This window comes from Rattus norvegicus, chromosome 10 (genome assembly GCF_021556685.1).
Source record: "Rattus norvegicus strain SHRSP/BbbUtx chromosome 10, alternate assembly SHRSP_T2T, whole genome shotgun sequence".
Lineage (NCBI taxonomy): Eukaryota > Metazoa > Chordata > Mammalia > Rodentia > Muridae > Rattus > Rattus norvegicus.
Genome location: NC_141543.1, coordinates 61,982,390 through 61,999,855, shown reverse-complemented (window position 1 = coordinate 61,999,855; position 17,466 = coordinate 61,982,390).

The window sequence follows — 17,466 nt, the reverse complement described above, 5'->3', positions numbered from 1 at the left end:
TGCCCTGCTGAGAGATAGAAAGTGCAGGGCAGTAGCACTGTCCCATAGGATACAAACACAAAGGTGGGGCTTGCTGAGCCTTGAGGTGGGAGATATTGAGGGCAAGGAGGTGTGTGGCAGCCAGGAGTTTGCACAGAACCTGCTTGCCCCAGATACCTAACTGCAACATCACCCTGATTCTGAGATTCTGAGCCGCAGCAAGATATCCAAGATGAGTCTCAGTAATGATCCAGTATTCATGATGCTTCAGAAATCAGAAACCTTGAATCAGACCAATGACTTTTTGCAATGAATAGTTGCATCCAAAGCTGTCTGGACACCCACACACACACACCCACACACACACACACACACACACACACACACACACACACACACACGTTTCCAATGCCACTACAATGAACAAATGCTTGATGTAGGTGTGAGAAAGAGAGAGGAACAGAGAGGTGAGTGAGCTGTGGAGAGAGACGCATAACTAGAGATGTGATATAACGATTAGGTGTGAGAGAGGCCTGCAATGAACGGGAGAACATATCCTTGCCCAGCAGGGCCAACAGGGGTGGAGCGTGCACTGTGCTTCAGCCCTAGAACATCAGGCTAAACCACATGATCACCCTGGTTCTGAGCAATGACAGGATGTCCAAGATGAAGAACCATTCATTTTCTGTTCTCTGGATTGGAGTTCCTCAAAAGATCTCTAGGGTCTGTGTTTCCCCTAGAGGTCACTTTGATATCTATGATCCACTGTCCCAGACTTTGTTGAAGCCCAAGGTTTGTGAGAATGTTGTGGTCCTACAATAACCAGGAGCCATGTTGATGTCCCAGGGTTGTGATGCCTCCTGAGGGCATATTGATGTAAGTGGAGGCCTTTGATAACACCTGAGGCCATGATGATGTCTGGGTTGGTATTGACGCCAGAGGCCATGTCTGACTCAGTGGTCTTACTGTACCCGGGGTTTGTGCTGATGTCCATAACCCATGTTACCACCAAAGACTAGGTGAATGTTTGTGTCTGTGCTGAAGCCTTGTTTTAGTTAGGGTTTCACTCACTGCTGTTATGAACAGACACCATGGCCAAGGCAATTCTTATAAGGACAACATTTAATTGGGGCTGGCTTACAGGTTTAGAGGTTCAGTCCATTATCACCAAGGTGGGAGCATGGCAGTGTCCAGACAGGTATGGTGCAGGAGATGAGAATTCTATATCTCCATCTGAAGGCTTCGAGGAGAAGATTGGATTTCAGGCAGTTAGGATGAGGGTTTTAAAGCCCACACCCACAGTGACACACTTCTTCTAACAAGCCACACCTCCTAATAGTGCCAATGCATGGGCCAAGCATATTCAAACAACCACAAGCCTGAAGCCATGTTGGTGTACATGGTCTGTGGGCCACTGAGGGCTATGATGCTATCTATGGCATTGGAGCAACAGAAGGCCATGTTGATATTGGTGGTCTTTTCACCTCAGTGGCTCCTGGTGCTGGTGGGAAAGGACTCTGTTTTCTTTAAGGGGCTGGCTACTGGGAGTTTGACCATGCTCCAGTGAGTATATGGGAAACACAAATTGGATGTTCTCCCTCCTCCCCCTCCTCCCCCTCCTCCTCCTCTTTCTCCTCCTCCCCCTCCTCCTCTTCCTCCTCCTCCTCCTCTCTTCTTTCTCCTTCTCCTTCTTAGAGGTTCAAAAAAGAGGGCAGTCCTGGGAGGACTGTAAAGTGAGTGTGTTTGTGGTTCATGGTATAAAATTCCCAAATAATCAACGAAAATATTATAAAAAGGGAGAACAGGAAAGCAAAGAGAAGGTTCTGAGAATTGAGGTTGGGTGGGAGTGTGGGGCTTCCTGTTCATAAGAACCATTACCATGGTACTCACACATAGGTTTTCGCTGTGTATAGCTTAGCTCACCCCTGATAATGCAGCTGTTAGCACAGAAATAGCTATCAGCAGGGACAGTTTCTCAGCTTTCTACAGGCTGGAAAACTGGGACCCTTGTCTTGGTGTAGCAACTCAAGCTCAGTTTTTCACTTTGGAAAGCAAGTTTTATGTCATATGAATGTAACAAAGAAAATTCTAGAAAGTCAGAATGAACAGATTTCTTTTTGGCACTTTTGTCAAAGCCTTGCAAAGCAAATATGAATTCTGCCCGTCTTGCTGAAGAAGATGTTCTCTATGGTTTGCAGATTAATGGTCAATATTAGTATCCCAATGTCCAAATCTTCTCCAGGTTGGAAATTCCAATTATCCAACTCCTGTAGACCTCAGAGCAGAATAGCTACACATCGTAACTGAGAAACAGCACCCATCTCAAAATTTAAGACTGGAGACTTAGTAGGAAAGGGTTGAGCCTGACAGCACAGGTCAGGTTCAGAAGAGTACCTGCTACTATCCTTGTCCAAGGATTCTGGTGTTTTTGAGGTCTTCTCCAGGAAAATGAGAGAATACATGAATGGCTTACAGCCTAGCAAGTAGGCTTCACAATCTGGCCTAACCAGAGTTAGGCCCAGTCAATATTAACCAGAGACAGGCAGCCCTGAAGCCCCAGCCTCTTGTGGAGATTATTCTTCTTATACTTGTAGATGCATGCTAGATGAAGTGGATATAGATAGATGATGAATGGTGGTAGACGAAGGAAAAAGTGGAGGTAGGAAGCTAGATGATACAGATAGTTAAATAGATGATAGATAGATGGAGAGATGATAGAAAGATAGATGATAATTAGATACTAGATAGGTAGATAGATAAATATAAAAAGATAGATAGATGATTGATAAGTAAATGATAGAGAGGTAGATAGTAGATAAATGATAGATGATAGATGATAAAGATAGAAAGATAGATGATTGATAAATAGATGATAGAGTTAGATAATAGATAGAAAAATGATAGATGATAAATGGCTAGATGATAGAGAGATAGAAAGATAGATGATTGATAAATAGATGATAGATGATAGAAAGAAAGATGATAATTGATAAGTAGATGACAGATAGATAGATAGATAGATAGATAGATAGATAGATAGATAATAGATAATTGATATATGATAGATAAGTAGATAGGGCAGAGACATGATAAATGAGAAAGAAAAGCAGATGTCAAAGTGGGTCCGGATAGGTGATAAATGATGATTGAGAGATGATAAATATGTTGGTTGATCGATTGGGTTACAATAGATGAGTAAATAATCAAATGATAAGCAGAAAGATGATAAAAATAAAAAAAGAAGTGAAGGGTAAGGGGAGGGGTTAACTTCTAGCTACTGCCTTTTCTTGTTCAGGTCCTTAAGCTCCAGCCAGGACTGATTTTAATTCTCTTCTAGATCGCTCTGTGACTAGGCTAATACCACATGAATTCTGATTCACATGGATGCATCAGGGTCCCCACATTGACGTTATTTTAAGACTTCCACATGACCTTATAGATGACCTGGACAGAGGACCACTGGACCAGGGGCCAGGCAGAGTGCACTGAGGAGCAGAACCTTCAGCTCACATCTTCATCTCTGTACCTAGAAGATGCTAAAGTGAGATTTTGAAGGTCTCTGGTAAAGACCTTCCATGAATGAAAGACATTTACTACTGTATCTAGCTTTAAATTTTTTTAAAAGGAATATAATTTTATTTTGTACTTTTTCTTGCTCCTTGAGCTGAAAGATTAATTTGACATTAAACTTTCTTTTAGTCTTATAAAAAGCATTTATATCTATGAACTTTCCTTAGACTATAATTTGTCTATAATTTATAGGGTTTCTGCACTGCTTATATTTTTATCAATATACAAACAAATTGTGCTGTTAATTTCTATTCTGATTTACCCTTCTTCTCAAAGGTAGCTCAAAATGTGTGTGTGTGTTTTTCTGAAACTCTCAAGTAGGTGGATGCTTCAATTGTCGTTTTGATCTTAATATCCAACTCTATTGCAGTCAGTGTATGAAAACGGCCCATTTCTGCCTTTTAGAACTCATTGTGATTTCCTCTGTGGCCCAAGCTGAGTTGATTTTTAATCTAAAACATAATTGCAAGCGGTGTGATGGAAAACTATTATTCTCCGTTAGGCACAGAGCTACAAAAATCAAGCCTTTTATATTCACTAACCTATTTCCTCCATTACTTTGTGCGTCTTTGATATGGTAACTTCTGAGAGAAGTGTGAGGCTGTGTCCCTGTTCCCTTTCATTTCTCTCTCAGCGTCTCCACCATGGAGATTCTGGCCACCAGCCCTTGTGGTTTCTGTGGCTTTGCTTCAAGTGTGTCACTTTTGTGTTAGTGACACATCATGGCAATAGCAGTGATCTCCTGGGAGATAGAAGGGATGGGAGATTTATATGGAAATGTAAGAGAAGAGGTTAGTGGGGGGTGGGGCTTGTAGTTGTGGAGACTGAAGAGTCCCAAAATTCATCTTGCAGGCTGACTGGAAGCTAGATTCCCTGGAGTTCTGCTGGCAAAGCAGAGTCCAGTCTGGAGACTTCCAAACCCAGGGAGCAAATTATAGAACTCTCAGACCAAGACCACAGGGCCACTGGGGCAAATCCTAAAGTATAAAAGCTGGAGGGCCCAGGACTGTGGTGTCCACGGGGAGGAGAAGGAGGAGTGTGTCCAGCTGCAGGAGACAGACACATTCCCTTTCCTTGACCTTCAGCCAACCTAGGCTGACACCCTACTTTGAGGGCAGACTTTTCTGGTCTACTCTGGTTCTCACACCAGTCTCATCTGGAGACACCCTCTCAGGCATTGCCAAAAATATGCTTCCCAGCATTCTAGGCACTCGAGCTGACATCTAAAATTCACCCTTACAGCCGTGATCCACAGCCATTATTATACATCGCTGGAGTCCTGGCTGCAAACAGCGCCCACATCATGACGTGCTGAAAATTGCAACTGGATGCAACTGGAGCATCACGTGACACCAGTTAGACCTAGAAAGAGAAATGTCATCATGTTTTCTCTCAAATATGGAGCTTCGGTTTTACACACACACACACACACACACACACACACACACACAGAGAGAGAGAGAGAGAGAGAGAGAGAGACAGAGAGAGACAGAGAGAGAGAGAGAGAGAGAAGACAGAGAGAGAGAGAGAGAGAGAGAGAGAGAGAGAGAGCTATAGGTATATTATGTGAAAATAGAAGTATTTAGTAAATAGAATGGAAAATAACAGGCAGGAGGGGAGGGCAGAAGCGGGGAAATCTGGTCAAAGTGCACAATATACTTGACCAAACCCTCAATCCCCCACCCCCCACTTTGTACACTACATAGAGACCCCATCTCAAAACACAAAGTATTGACAGCTCCATTTTGCTAGATGTCGATTTTAATGTCTTCAGATTTATTCTATCTTTTACTTGCATGTGTACGTGTGTGCAGGTGTCCACAGAGGTCAGAAGAGAGCATTGGATCTCCTGGAGCTGGACTCACAGGTGGTTGTGAGGCACTTATGTGGATGCTGGAACCAGCCCTCCTGCTCCAGAAGATGAGCAAGGGCCCTTAGCCCCCGGCCGTCTTCAGCCTCAGGTTCATTTTTATTTCATAAAATTATTTGTCTTACCTTCTCTTTTATTCTCATCATTTCTGTCAGTTTCTTTTAATATTACCTCATGTAAGCAACTATCTAAATACATGGTTAGTGTGAGGTTTTTCTTCAAACTAAAAGACACTGTTTTTTTAATAAGTCATTTTAACCCTTTATGGCTATTTGGCCATTCCAAGATTTTCTGTTTTCTATTTTTGGTTGGTTGGTTTTTTGATTTTGGTTTTGGTTTGTGTTTGTTTGTTTTCATTTTCTCCTTCCTGTTTCTGGTTGAATTGATTAAACTTGTTACTGTTTCTCTTATAAGGTTGAAACTTCTTATTATATTTATTCTTCCATTCATTGTTCTTAGCTTTTCAGCAGGGCTTAACTAACATTTTCCCCAGAAGGATCCAAGCTCAGGTCAGCATCCATTAACTGTGATACCACCTCCCCCTTATATTTGCCCCTTTCCTCACCCTGTGTTCAACCCCTCCTGCCCTGTACCCTCACCCTGCTCACCCTCTCCTCCCCCTGCACCTTCACCCTGCTCACCCTCTCCTCCCCTGCATCCTCACCCTGTGTTCAACCCCTCCTCCTCCTGTACCCTCACCCTGCTCAGCCTCTCCTCCCCCTGCATCCTCCTCCCTCCACTCACCCTCTCCTCCCCCTGAACCTTTACCTTGCTCACCCTCTCCTCCCCTGCATCATTACCCTGCTCACCCTCTCCTCCCCTGCATCCTCACCCTGCTCACCCTCTCCTCCCCCTGCACCTTTACCCTGCTCACCCTCTCCTCCCCTGCATCCTCACCCTGCTCACCCTCTCCTCCCCTGCATCCTCACCCTGCTCACCCTCTCCTCCCCCTGCACCTTTACTCTGCTCACCCTCTCCTCCCCTGCATCCTCACCCTGCTCACCCTCTCCTCCCCCTGTACCCTCACCCTGCTCACCCTCTCCTCCCCTGCACCTTTACCCTGCTCACCCTCTCCTCCCCTGCATCCTCACCCTGCTCACCCTCTCCTCCCCCTGTACCCTCACCCTGCTCACCCTCTCCTCCCCTGCATCCTCACCCTGCTCACCCTTTCTTCTCATGCATCTTCCCCCAGTGCCCACTGTCATCTCTTCCAAGTTTAACTGGGCTGCTTCTATGTTCCTTTTTGCTTCTTCTAATTAAATAATCTTCCTTGGACTTACTTTTTCCCCCTTGAAAATTGCAGAAAATATTGGGGGAGCTTAATTGTTAGAAGATCAGTGGTTTATGGATATCTGACCACTTTTCTTTTATCGGAGGAAAAGACACCGTGGCAGTTTAAGTATGCTTGGTCCATGGGAAGTGGCACTCTTAGTAGGTGCGGCCTTGTTAGGGGAAGTGGGTCACTGAGTAGGTGGGCTTTGAGGGTTCCTAGTGCTCAAGGTCTGCCCAGTGAGGAAGAGAGTCTCCTCTGGCTGCCTTTGGATCAGCATGTAGAACTCTCCTCCTGCACCATGTCTGCCTGGACAATATCATGCTTCCCAACATGATGATAATGGATCGAATCTCTGAAACTGTAAGCCAGCCCTTAATGAAATGTCTACCTTTATATGATTTGCCTTGGTGACAATGTCTCTTCACAGCAATTAAACCCTAACTAAGACAGACAAAATTCAGCTGCTTATAGCTATGATAACCTATTGAGGATCTGGACGCTTCACCAAGAAAGAAGCAAGAAAAAAGGGTGTTCCCAGGAGGATGCTCTTCCCACTGCTTGTCAGAGTCAACAAACTCAGCTGAAAAATACTTTCTTCTAAGTAGATTTTATTTAGCAAAGGAAACCACAAGCATTGCCTACTCCAGAGAGAGGTGAGCTAGCCAGAGGACAGGCCAACTTGTTGGTTTCTGTGATAAGCATTTTTAAGTTTCTTAAGTTCCCTCTGGGGTAGCCATTGCTAAGCTCCTCCCCTTGGGTACCACTTTTCATTCCTGCTGTGGACCAAGATGCTCCTGTGTCTTGTTCCTTCACTACATATCTGGACATTTGATGGTGAACACATGGTCCCCGGGAAAGTTCCCAGGCACATGAATATAGCAGGAAGAACCTAATTAAAGTTTCAAGAATTTCTAGCCACAAGGGAATTTCGATATTTAAGAGACCAGTCTATAAAAACACGGCTGTAGTTTCCTTGGTTACCTCAGGTTTCCAAGAGTGATAAAATACACATGGAATGAAATTTTATCATCTTAGCCATGTGAAGTGCACGTTTTAGTGGCCTTTGGGACATGCACACTATGTTCAGACTATCATGATCTCATCCCCAGAGCTGCTTTTGTCTTCCAAACTGAAACTCTGCACCTATTAAATACTAACACCCTACTCCATGCCCATCCCTGGTAATACCTCTCTCTGTAAGGTTGACCACTCCCACTCCAGGAAGCCACTGTTAGTGGTTGTCTAAGTGAGCTATTTCACTCAGCCAATGTCTTCATGCTTCCTCCATGTTGAGACCTGGTTCAATGTCCCCTTCTTTTTTAAGGTGGAATGACACTCTATTACAATAATATGCTAAATTTCATTTGTCTATTCATCTATCAGTGGCCTTTTTGGCTGCTTCCACCTTTGGGCAACTGAGAACAATGTTGATATGGATGTGAGCTGTGTTTGTTAGTTTTCTCATTATGACAAGACACCTGACAGAAGGTGTTTGGGCTTAGGGTTTCAGAGGGATCTCAGAGGGTAGGACCTCTAGAATTCTTGGTTGGTTAAAGAAGGTGGCACCCTATATTATTACAGAAGCAATAGGAAACTGAGAAATCAGGTCCAAACCAGGAGCCAGCTTAACCTTTAAAGGCCATTTCTTATCTCCTCCAGCAAGACTCTACCTCCCACACTTTCCATAGGCTCTCAAGACAGTTCTACCTGCTAGACAACTAGTTATCAAACTTGATCCAGTGATGGAGGTTGGGGCTGAATCATATATGGAAGGAAAAACTCTCCCTCTGTTCTAAGGTCTTTGGTTGGGGTTGTGCAAATTAAACTGACTGAACAAAAGTTGCTGAGATAAGGAAGTCTGTGTGTGTGTGAACATGTACATGGGAGGTTCTGTGAGAGTAAACTCAAAGGGGCAGTAGGATTTGTATGAAATACAGTGGAGGGCATTTGCACAACCAAGGGGTAACACACGGCATCAGGCTGATTCTTCAGATTATAAAGTCCATGCAATTATGATGCCTTGTCTTCAAAGTCCTCCTGTGTGTGCTTTTCACATTTGGTTCGTTTGTTGACTTGGGTGTCCTTTTGCTGGAGTTGGCTTTCCTCAGACAATGCTGGTTTCTGGTTGTGTTCACACCTGTGTAAAGAACCCTGTCGCATCAAAGCCCAATGATCTAAACACACATAGAAGCCCCAGCTTCTCTTTTGAAGATGACATCATGGTGACACCTGGGGGTAAGGCATTAGCTGCACTTCTGGACCCAGGGCTCTCTGGTTCTTCTGGGTGTCATCCACCAGACTCTCTCTCCTGCCTCTCTGATGTGAACAGTCACACTGGTTGCTCCCTGTTGAACTACAATAACACCCTGTGGTACCTACAAAGGAATGGTCACCATTTTCCTATCTAGAACTTTCTGGCTATCACCCAGTGTCACAGCCCCCAGGCTTAAGCTGTCCTCTTGATACCATGCCTATGTGTTGTAGCCCTCTACACTGCTTTACAACATTTCCTCTGCTCAGTTTGAGGGGCTTCCCACAGTTCCTGTCACAGCATCTCTTCCTTCCAGAATGCTTATGGAAGCTTCTAGAAACTGATTCTCAGAGTTAGGTCAGAAGGAAGAGGCAGCTGCTGCATGTGCGTTATCTACCATCTTGAACTGGTTACCAAGAATGTTCTGAGCGTTTCTTATCCTCAGACTTCTGTGCAAACCAATAAAGCCTGTTACTTTGGGGAAGAACAGACGCTGTGGTATCCATGCGTTTGTCTTTGTTACTGCAAACAGGAATTTTTTGGTGGCCAAATATTTTGACAAAAGCTTTGCAGTTCCTTTCATACACTCTCCCTAAGGAATAGCTTTTCTTAAGCCCAGAGAGTCTATGGATTGTAGCTGACCTAAAAATACGTGTTCCTTTGTGCCTCTCATGACCTTCTCCTACAGAGGGTTTTGTGTACTTACACAGCTAAGAGAAATCGCTTTTTCTTAGCAAATAGTTAAGAATTTCTGGTTGGCCCAGGAAACCTTTGTGATGACAATTCCTGGGAAATCCTACCAGGTATAGAACTTGGGGATCCAGTGATGGAGGTTGGGGCTGAATCATATATGGAAGGAAAACTCTCCCTCTGTTTTAGGGTCTTTGGTTGGGGCTGTGCAAATTAAACTGACAACAAAAGTTGCTGAGATAAGGGAGTGTGTGTGTATGAACATGTACATGGGAGGTTCTGTGGGAGTGAACTCAAAGGGGCAGTGGGATTTGTATGAAATACAGTACACGTCTTAGGGAGAGACAAATGGATATTTTAGGATTGTAAGGAAGAGGTAGAAAAATCTCGGATCTTATTTGTCCTTTCATGTTCGAAAGGTCTTTCCATCTTCAACAATGTGAAGCCCAGATAGAGTAGCAGCTTATGGTGAGCTCATTTCCTGAAAATTGCTGCTTTTAGTCAGGTAAAGGAAGGTCTAAGAAGGCTCCTTTATACTGCATTTGTTGACTGTCAAATGTCTTTAATTCAAAATAACCTCTATGCCTACTCTGGAGCTTTAAGTGGGTTTCTACTCTACCCACAACAAGCTTTTGCTGATGGAGACGGGGCTGTTGGTTTCCTACTCCTCCTCACTGCCACCCACCAAAAGGAAAAGAGAAGGAAAGGGACCATAGAGTGAGGAAGGCCTAGTTGTTGAGCAAGACTGTGCAAGCCCACTGCACTCAGAATCTGCTGCTGGGAATTCTCTTCAATGAAAATGAAAGCAGACTGGGGTTCACATCCCGGATGGCCAGAGGCTGCTGACAAACAAAGATAGAGGAATTAGACCATAAGGACCTGGAGGAGCTTTGGTTTTCACTAGAAGCAGAGAGGGGTGGACCAAGCTTATCTCATTTTCCAAGAGCTAGTGAATCCCAGTTGGCCAGGTTAATATGAAAATGTCAGCTGGGACTCCCTCTTTGAGTAGAGACTGTGAGCTGATTGTCCAAAGAAAGGACTAATCATCTCACTGTGTGTCCCAGGCTCCCTGGAGACACATCCCTTTAGGAACAACAGTTTTTATTCCAAAGACTTTTAAAGCGTCCCAGAAATGCTGTGTTTCAGCATGTGGGCTCTGCGTCCAGGCTTCCCCACTGCCACACTTTCTGTCACTACTTCGGAATATAATGTCCTTTGTTTCCAATGGTAAGATGAGGAAAGTTCTGGAGACAGATAGTGAGGTTGTACAACACTTTAATTCTTGTTAATGTCACAGAACCACACATCTGCAAATGGCTAAAATGGAAACTTGGCTTTGTATGTTTTACCACAATAAAAATTCCTTTGCCAGATTTTTAAATAGCCTTTAGAGACCTAATTGGTGTACCATACACTAAAATGTATGTAAGTTCATGATTTGAATATCTGGACACAGATATTCAGGTGCTAAATAAATTCATCACCAAGTGTCTCCATGGTAGCTGTAATGTTTTTCTTCCTCTCAATGAGTCCTGGCACTCATCAGCCCAGGAAGCTACTGGTTTGCATATTACCATTGTGAACTGGTTTATAGTTCTTCTCGTTTTGTATGGATGAATTGAAAGGTGTATACTCTCTTTTTTGAGTGTTTCCTTTCATCAGACAAAAGACTCATTCAAATCACTATGTTTTATCAGTAGTGTGCTCCTTTTCATTGCTGAGTAGTCTTCTACTGAATGGATATACCACAACTTACTTTATGTAATCATCTGTTGGGCATTCAGTTTGCCTTGAATTTTTTCTGTTAACCATTAAATCGCTAGGAAAATATATATATATATGTGTGTGTGTGTGTGTGTGTGTGTGTGTGTGTGTGTCTTTGTATATACACAAACTTTCTTTTCTTTTTGTAGGTAAATAGTTGTATATTTTTGGTGTTCTAAGAAAACAACAAATTTTCTGAAGTCCTTAAACTGATTGGCATATATTTTCTCTTAGGCTGCGTCATACTTAGCTTTAACTGCCCACCTTACATATCCTGGAGAGGAAGGTTCAAACGAGGCATTGCCCAGATCAGATTGGCCTCTGGGCATGCCCATGGATGATCGTTTTGATCATTGATTGATGTAAGGTGGTTAAGCCCACTGTAGGTGGTACCATTCCCTGGGTAGGTGGTACTGGGCTGTACAGAAAAGCATGAGCCTGAGTGAGCCAGTAAGCTTCATTCCTCCATGGTTTCTGATTCAAGTTTCTGCCCTGACTTTCCTGGACCTGAAATTGTGAGCCAAAATAATTCCTTCCTACTTTCTATTCACTACCTCAGCTTTGTTTTTGCTTGACAACAAAAAACAGACACTCTCTCCCAGGCTTGAGCTATAGCCCCAGCATGGTACCAGTCACATGACCCTGAGTAACTCATTTCATTTCTGTTAGCCTCCTTTTTTTAATGTGAAAATAGAAGTGCCTTCCTTGTGGGAATCATGTGAGAATTGCCTGGGAAAATATACAGAAAGTGCCAGTAGACACATGCTAAACCTACAGGAAATGAGAGCAGAGCCACTTCTCCTAGTCCCAGGCACCTGTGACTGTAAAGCCCCTTTGATGTCATATGTGTCTACAAACAGATCTCTCTAGATTCCACCCCCCCCCCATGAATTCCTTTGTGTTGATCAGAAGCAGAAAGTCTACAGAACACAAAGTGAGAAAGTCTTCCCTAGAAAGGACGATGGCTCATCTTCATTGTCAACTGGCTGGATTCCGATCATCCAGAAGACACACCTCCATGTCTGGCTGGATTCCGATCATCCAGAAGACACACCTCCATGTCTGGCTGGGTTCTGATCATCTAGAAGACACACCATGTCTGTGTCCATCTGTGAGGTTGTTTCCTGAGGCTGAAAAGCAGACCAGACTTGAATGGAGGCTGGGATTCAGGGACCAAATATGAAGATAAAAAGGAGAGAGCAAACTGAGGGCCAGCATTCATCTCTCTGCTTCTTGACTGATTTGACTGACTGTAATCCTGCCACCATGCCTCCCTGCCAGGATGGACTACACCTCAAACCATTAGGCAGAACACTCCAAGTTTCTTTCTGTCAAGTGTTTTATCATATTAATGGGAATAGTAAATAATGCAGAAAAGTAGCATGTCTGGGGCTGGGGATAGAGCTTAGGAGTTTGCCTAGCCTCTAGGAACCCTGGGCTTCCTTCTTAGCACTGGGGGGGGGGGGGTACAAAACAAAAACAAAAACAAAAAACAAAAACCTCAGACATTTATAAGAATTGGCATATTTATTTATTAGGGAATGGTTCATCTTGCTGGCTACATGATATCAAGCAAGTGCACAGACAACATAAGCCTTCGTCTCCTCCTCTGTGAATGGAACAATGACCGTACTTCATAGGGCTATCCAAAGGATAGAGTGACAACGTATTTTCCCCACATAGTACAGTGTGCAGCAGGCACTCGATAAAGGTTAGTTCCTGTCACCTTCAGCTTTCTCTCCTCTTCTTTGTTCACTGAAAGAAAATTAGGAGTTACCCTTCCTATGTGGAAGTCCAGGGTCCCATCCTGCTCCTTAAAATCACTGTCTTCTGCCCCCTGCAGCTTTATTTCTGAGAACCCTGCTCTCCTCTCCACAGAGCTTGCCCCGGGGGGAGCAAAGACTTTGTCTGACCCACGTCTGTCTGCCTCAGACTGCCCACTTCACATGAGGTACACAGCAACTGTGCACTGGATTAGGTGCCGAATGGGTGACTGAGTAAATGACATTGCCGTTATGACAGAAGCTGTGAGGGAAAATTAATTTGCAGATGGAAATATTACATTGTGTACCCAATCTTGCAAAACAATGAGGCACAGCTTGCAGGAGTTTCAAACACTTTTTCAGAAATTTAATTGCCAGTTAATTTTCCTGCAAAACACAATAACCTCTACACACTGAAGGAGGTAAAGCACAGCGCTGGGAAGCTCATTAGGCTCTGCCTCAAACTGCACTGGCTTTTTCTGAGCTTGAAACCAGAGGACCCAAGCTGCTCTAATTGGCACTATCTTTGTTCTTTGAGAACCACCTTTATCCTCATATCCTGCTTGGGTCTAACCTGTGACTATGGAAGTCTTGGTAATCTAAGCAAGCCAATCCTGGTATCTGTGCCACAGTGTTATTTTGTGATCAGGGATCTGCCTGGAATCACAATCAAGGACTATTAGAGTTTGATTGAAAAAGAAATGCAACCCCCCACCCCCGTTCCTGTATTCAAACACTTAACCAACCCCTAAGCGGTACCATCTTAAGAGATTGTAGAACCTTTGAAAAGCAGAGCCTAACCAGAGGAAGTGGGGCTCTGAGGGCGTGGGCCTTGAGATTTATACACTGATTCCATTGCCTATCCTGACTTTGCTCCCAATCCTCCAAGACATGAATATCCAGCCTTCTTGCTTCTGCAGCTCCCAATGTCAACTGTTCCCACCCCCATGCCTTCCCCATCATGAGGGTTTGAACACACAAGGCATGAACCAAAATAAACCTTTCCTCTCCTAAGTTGTTCTTGTCAGGTATTTGGTCACAGTCATTAAAAAATACCTTAAATAGGACCCATGATGAGGACTCAGTCTGAGAGCACCATCTGGGTTCAGTCTGGGACCACGAATAGAATACAGCCTCAGCATCCGTCCATGCTCAACACTACTCTCCCTCTCCCTTTTCCACTCCTTCTCCCTCCCCCTCTCTTTTTCCCTCCCTCCCTCCCTTCCCTCCCCCCCCCACACACACACATACCATGGAGCTACAACTCAAACCAGAATTAAGCCAAGTATTACACAAACAAGAGGTTCTTGAACAATTATCAAGTTAAATTATATTAGATAGATCCTCAGAGCTCCAAGATGAGGTAGGGCTGGAGTCAAAGAGGACCAAGAGGACAGCACCTGTCTGGGGAGAAGTGACCCAGAACCCATGGATTCAGATGGAGCTGAATTTTGCCTTGACCCATTTAAGTAGCTTTTGGCCAGAGAACCGTATCTGTCACCTTCAGTCACAAGGTCACCCACATAGAGATCTCAGAGCCCCAGACAGCTAAGCCTGGAGACGTGATCCCTCCAGCCAGATTGTACGAGTTCCAATGCTGGCTGTCACCTGCCCCTATCACTGCTAAGTAGGCCAGCACTTTCCCGTCCCTCTGCTGATTGACAGTGTGTAAAGTGGCTGGGATACCACGGTGGCCACAGCACAGACGTCACTGCATGGGCAGGGTGCTTACTCCGTGGGCAACATTGCAGCTCTGGGAATAATGTTAAATTGCAACTGCCTTCACTTTGGGCACATTGGTGTGTTCTTTAACATGAGTGAGTATGTCCTTTGCTTGTCCTCCCTTCTTAGTGTCCCATGTGAAAGACAGTTTTGAGCTGAGGGACAAGATGCATTGAAGCTAGATACAAAATTAAACGGGACAGAGTGGATATGACCTGCCTCCCATCCAGTAACATTCACCTCATTGAACTGGAATTCCTTGTTCACTGTTTGTGAAGGAGCAGCCTCCGGTTAATCTTGTGAATGAGAACTAGAAAGATGGACACCTGGCAAGGGCAGGTCCAATGCTTAGATTATCTAAGATTCTCACGAGCTGTTTGTTTGTTTCATCAGGTCTAGTAAGAATTGTCTCTCATACCCCAGAATATGATTGTTGCCAAGCTCTCTTACTACTAAAAGCATTTCCACCCACGGGACCCCAGTGCAGGAGAAGACAGAGTTTGAGTAAGATCTGGGACCCAAGGGTCTGAAAATGGAGCCCCTTCGCTTTGCCTGCTCAGCAGACAGCTTGTCTGCCAGGGGAGATGTTGAGAAAAAGAAGCTTCCAGGGAAGTATCCCACTTAGAAGCTAGGTGCACAAGAAGGGGAACCATAAATCCTCTGAAGGGTACGTCCTGTTTGTTATTCAGAGAGGGTCATTTGTATCTGAGGAACATCAAATGAACTGCCTCAGTCTGGTTTATGGGCCATAGAGAGATGGCACAGGTGAAACAAATGGTTTGAAGAAAAAAAGTAGTGTTGGTGTTATCTAGAGAAACAGAGTGTCCTGGGCCCACTAAGAATTTCATTAAGGTAAGTTCCACTGAAAGGCTCTACTCTGTTCTTGTCACCGCTGCAATCTGGCCATCTCTGTCCTGAAAATGGAACAGTGTTCATGCTGGGAATAAAAGCAGGACACTCTCATCTGCTGCACGGAATGCATGTGTAAATCACATATAGGCAGGAAGGATGTTTGCCCCTGATTGGACGAAGGTGGGAAGTACATAGCCTTTGGACTTTGCCTTTATAAGCCCCCGACTAATGTAATTTGACATCATAGTTTGGAAATTCTGGGTATGGACCTGGCCAGTGTCCATGGACGTGGCCAGTATTTAATAAAGATTGCTTCAACTTTGCTTCAGAAGTTGTAGTGATGGTCTTATTCTCACCTGGTAGGATAACCCTGTGTGTTTGTGTGTGTGTGTCCATGTGCTTTGTGTACATAAGTGTTTTAGTGTGTGTCCATGTGAGTGCATGTGTGTATGTCTCTGTGCATGTGTGCATGTGTGCTTGTGTGTGTATTCATGTGTGTTTGTGTGTGTGCATATGTTTGTGCATGTGTGTTTGTGTGTGTGTGTGAGCATGTGTTTGTGTGTGTTGCATCATCTTTGTGCTCTTGTCTTTGCGTGTTACTGTGTGGACAGAATAATGAGTTAGAAAGTTCGGACTCTCATTCTATGAGGCCTCCTGAAAGTTGCTTCCCTCTCAGTGCCTCAGTTTCCTCATTCATAAAATAAAAAACTCACAGAGACAATGATCATTTGTTTTTCTCACATGTGGACTCCAAGTTTGTTATGTGTATGCACATGTATATGCATGTGGAGAGGACACAAGCAGAAGTTAATGTTGAAGGGATTTTCAATCTTTGGAGGCATCTGTGAAGGAGTCTCCAGATGAGCTTGAACCCCTCCCTTGAGATGGGGTGAGTCCCTCCTGCCTTAGCTTAAATCCGGACCATCCTCATGATCTGCAATGTTCACTCACAGACCAGCACCGAGATGGCAAGATTGCTGTCCGCATCCCAGTCAGCTCAGTTCCACAACAGTAGCTTCAATGCCTGGCACACATAGTAGGTCTTAAAAGCCACCCAGAGAGAATTTAAGGCATATGGGAAGATGTGGAAGGCTCCCATGTCAGTACTATGCCTTTGCATTTAAGGGACTTGAGTGCCCATGGACTTTGGTTCTGTGCAGAAGAGTTCAGGGAGCCAATTTTGAGTAGAGATTTACTGTAGTTCAACTGTCCACAGTAAACAGCTGCTGGGCTAACAGCTCACTCAATGGTATTTATATACCTACTTGCTTACTTCCTGGACAGACCTACTTCTGAAGCTCCTCAAACTCAAAGGTTTCTTTATATTTTTAGTGCCTGAATCAGAACTTTATACACAAAAGAGAAAGATGAGAGGTTGACTCATATTGGAAAAACATCTTACTTTTTAATATTTGTTTGTCAGCCTTGATGGCATATGAAACCAGTCAATGTGTAAGGTGGAAGTCAGTGAGGGTGATGTTGGAGTCCAGACTCGGTGAACTGGGTATATCAGGATCCATTTCCGGCCTTGAAATTGTCAAAGGCATTCCCTGGGGAGCCGCTGTCTCAGCCGTCATCTCATTACACCGACCCTAGGGAGAGCTAGGCGTTTGCTTCTGAGATTTCGCCCTCTGTGGTACTTAATTAGTCATAGCTCACAGTAATTGGCTTTTCTCCTCAGGATGATATTATCCTAGACCTAGACTTCCTGGGAGGGAGCTGTCAGCTGGTC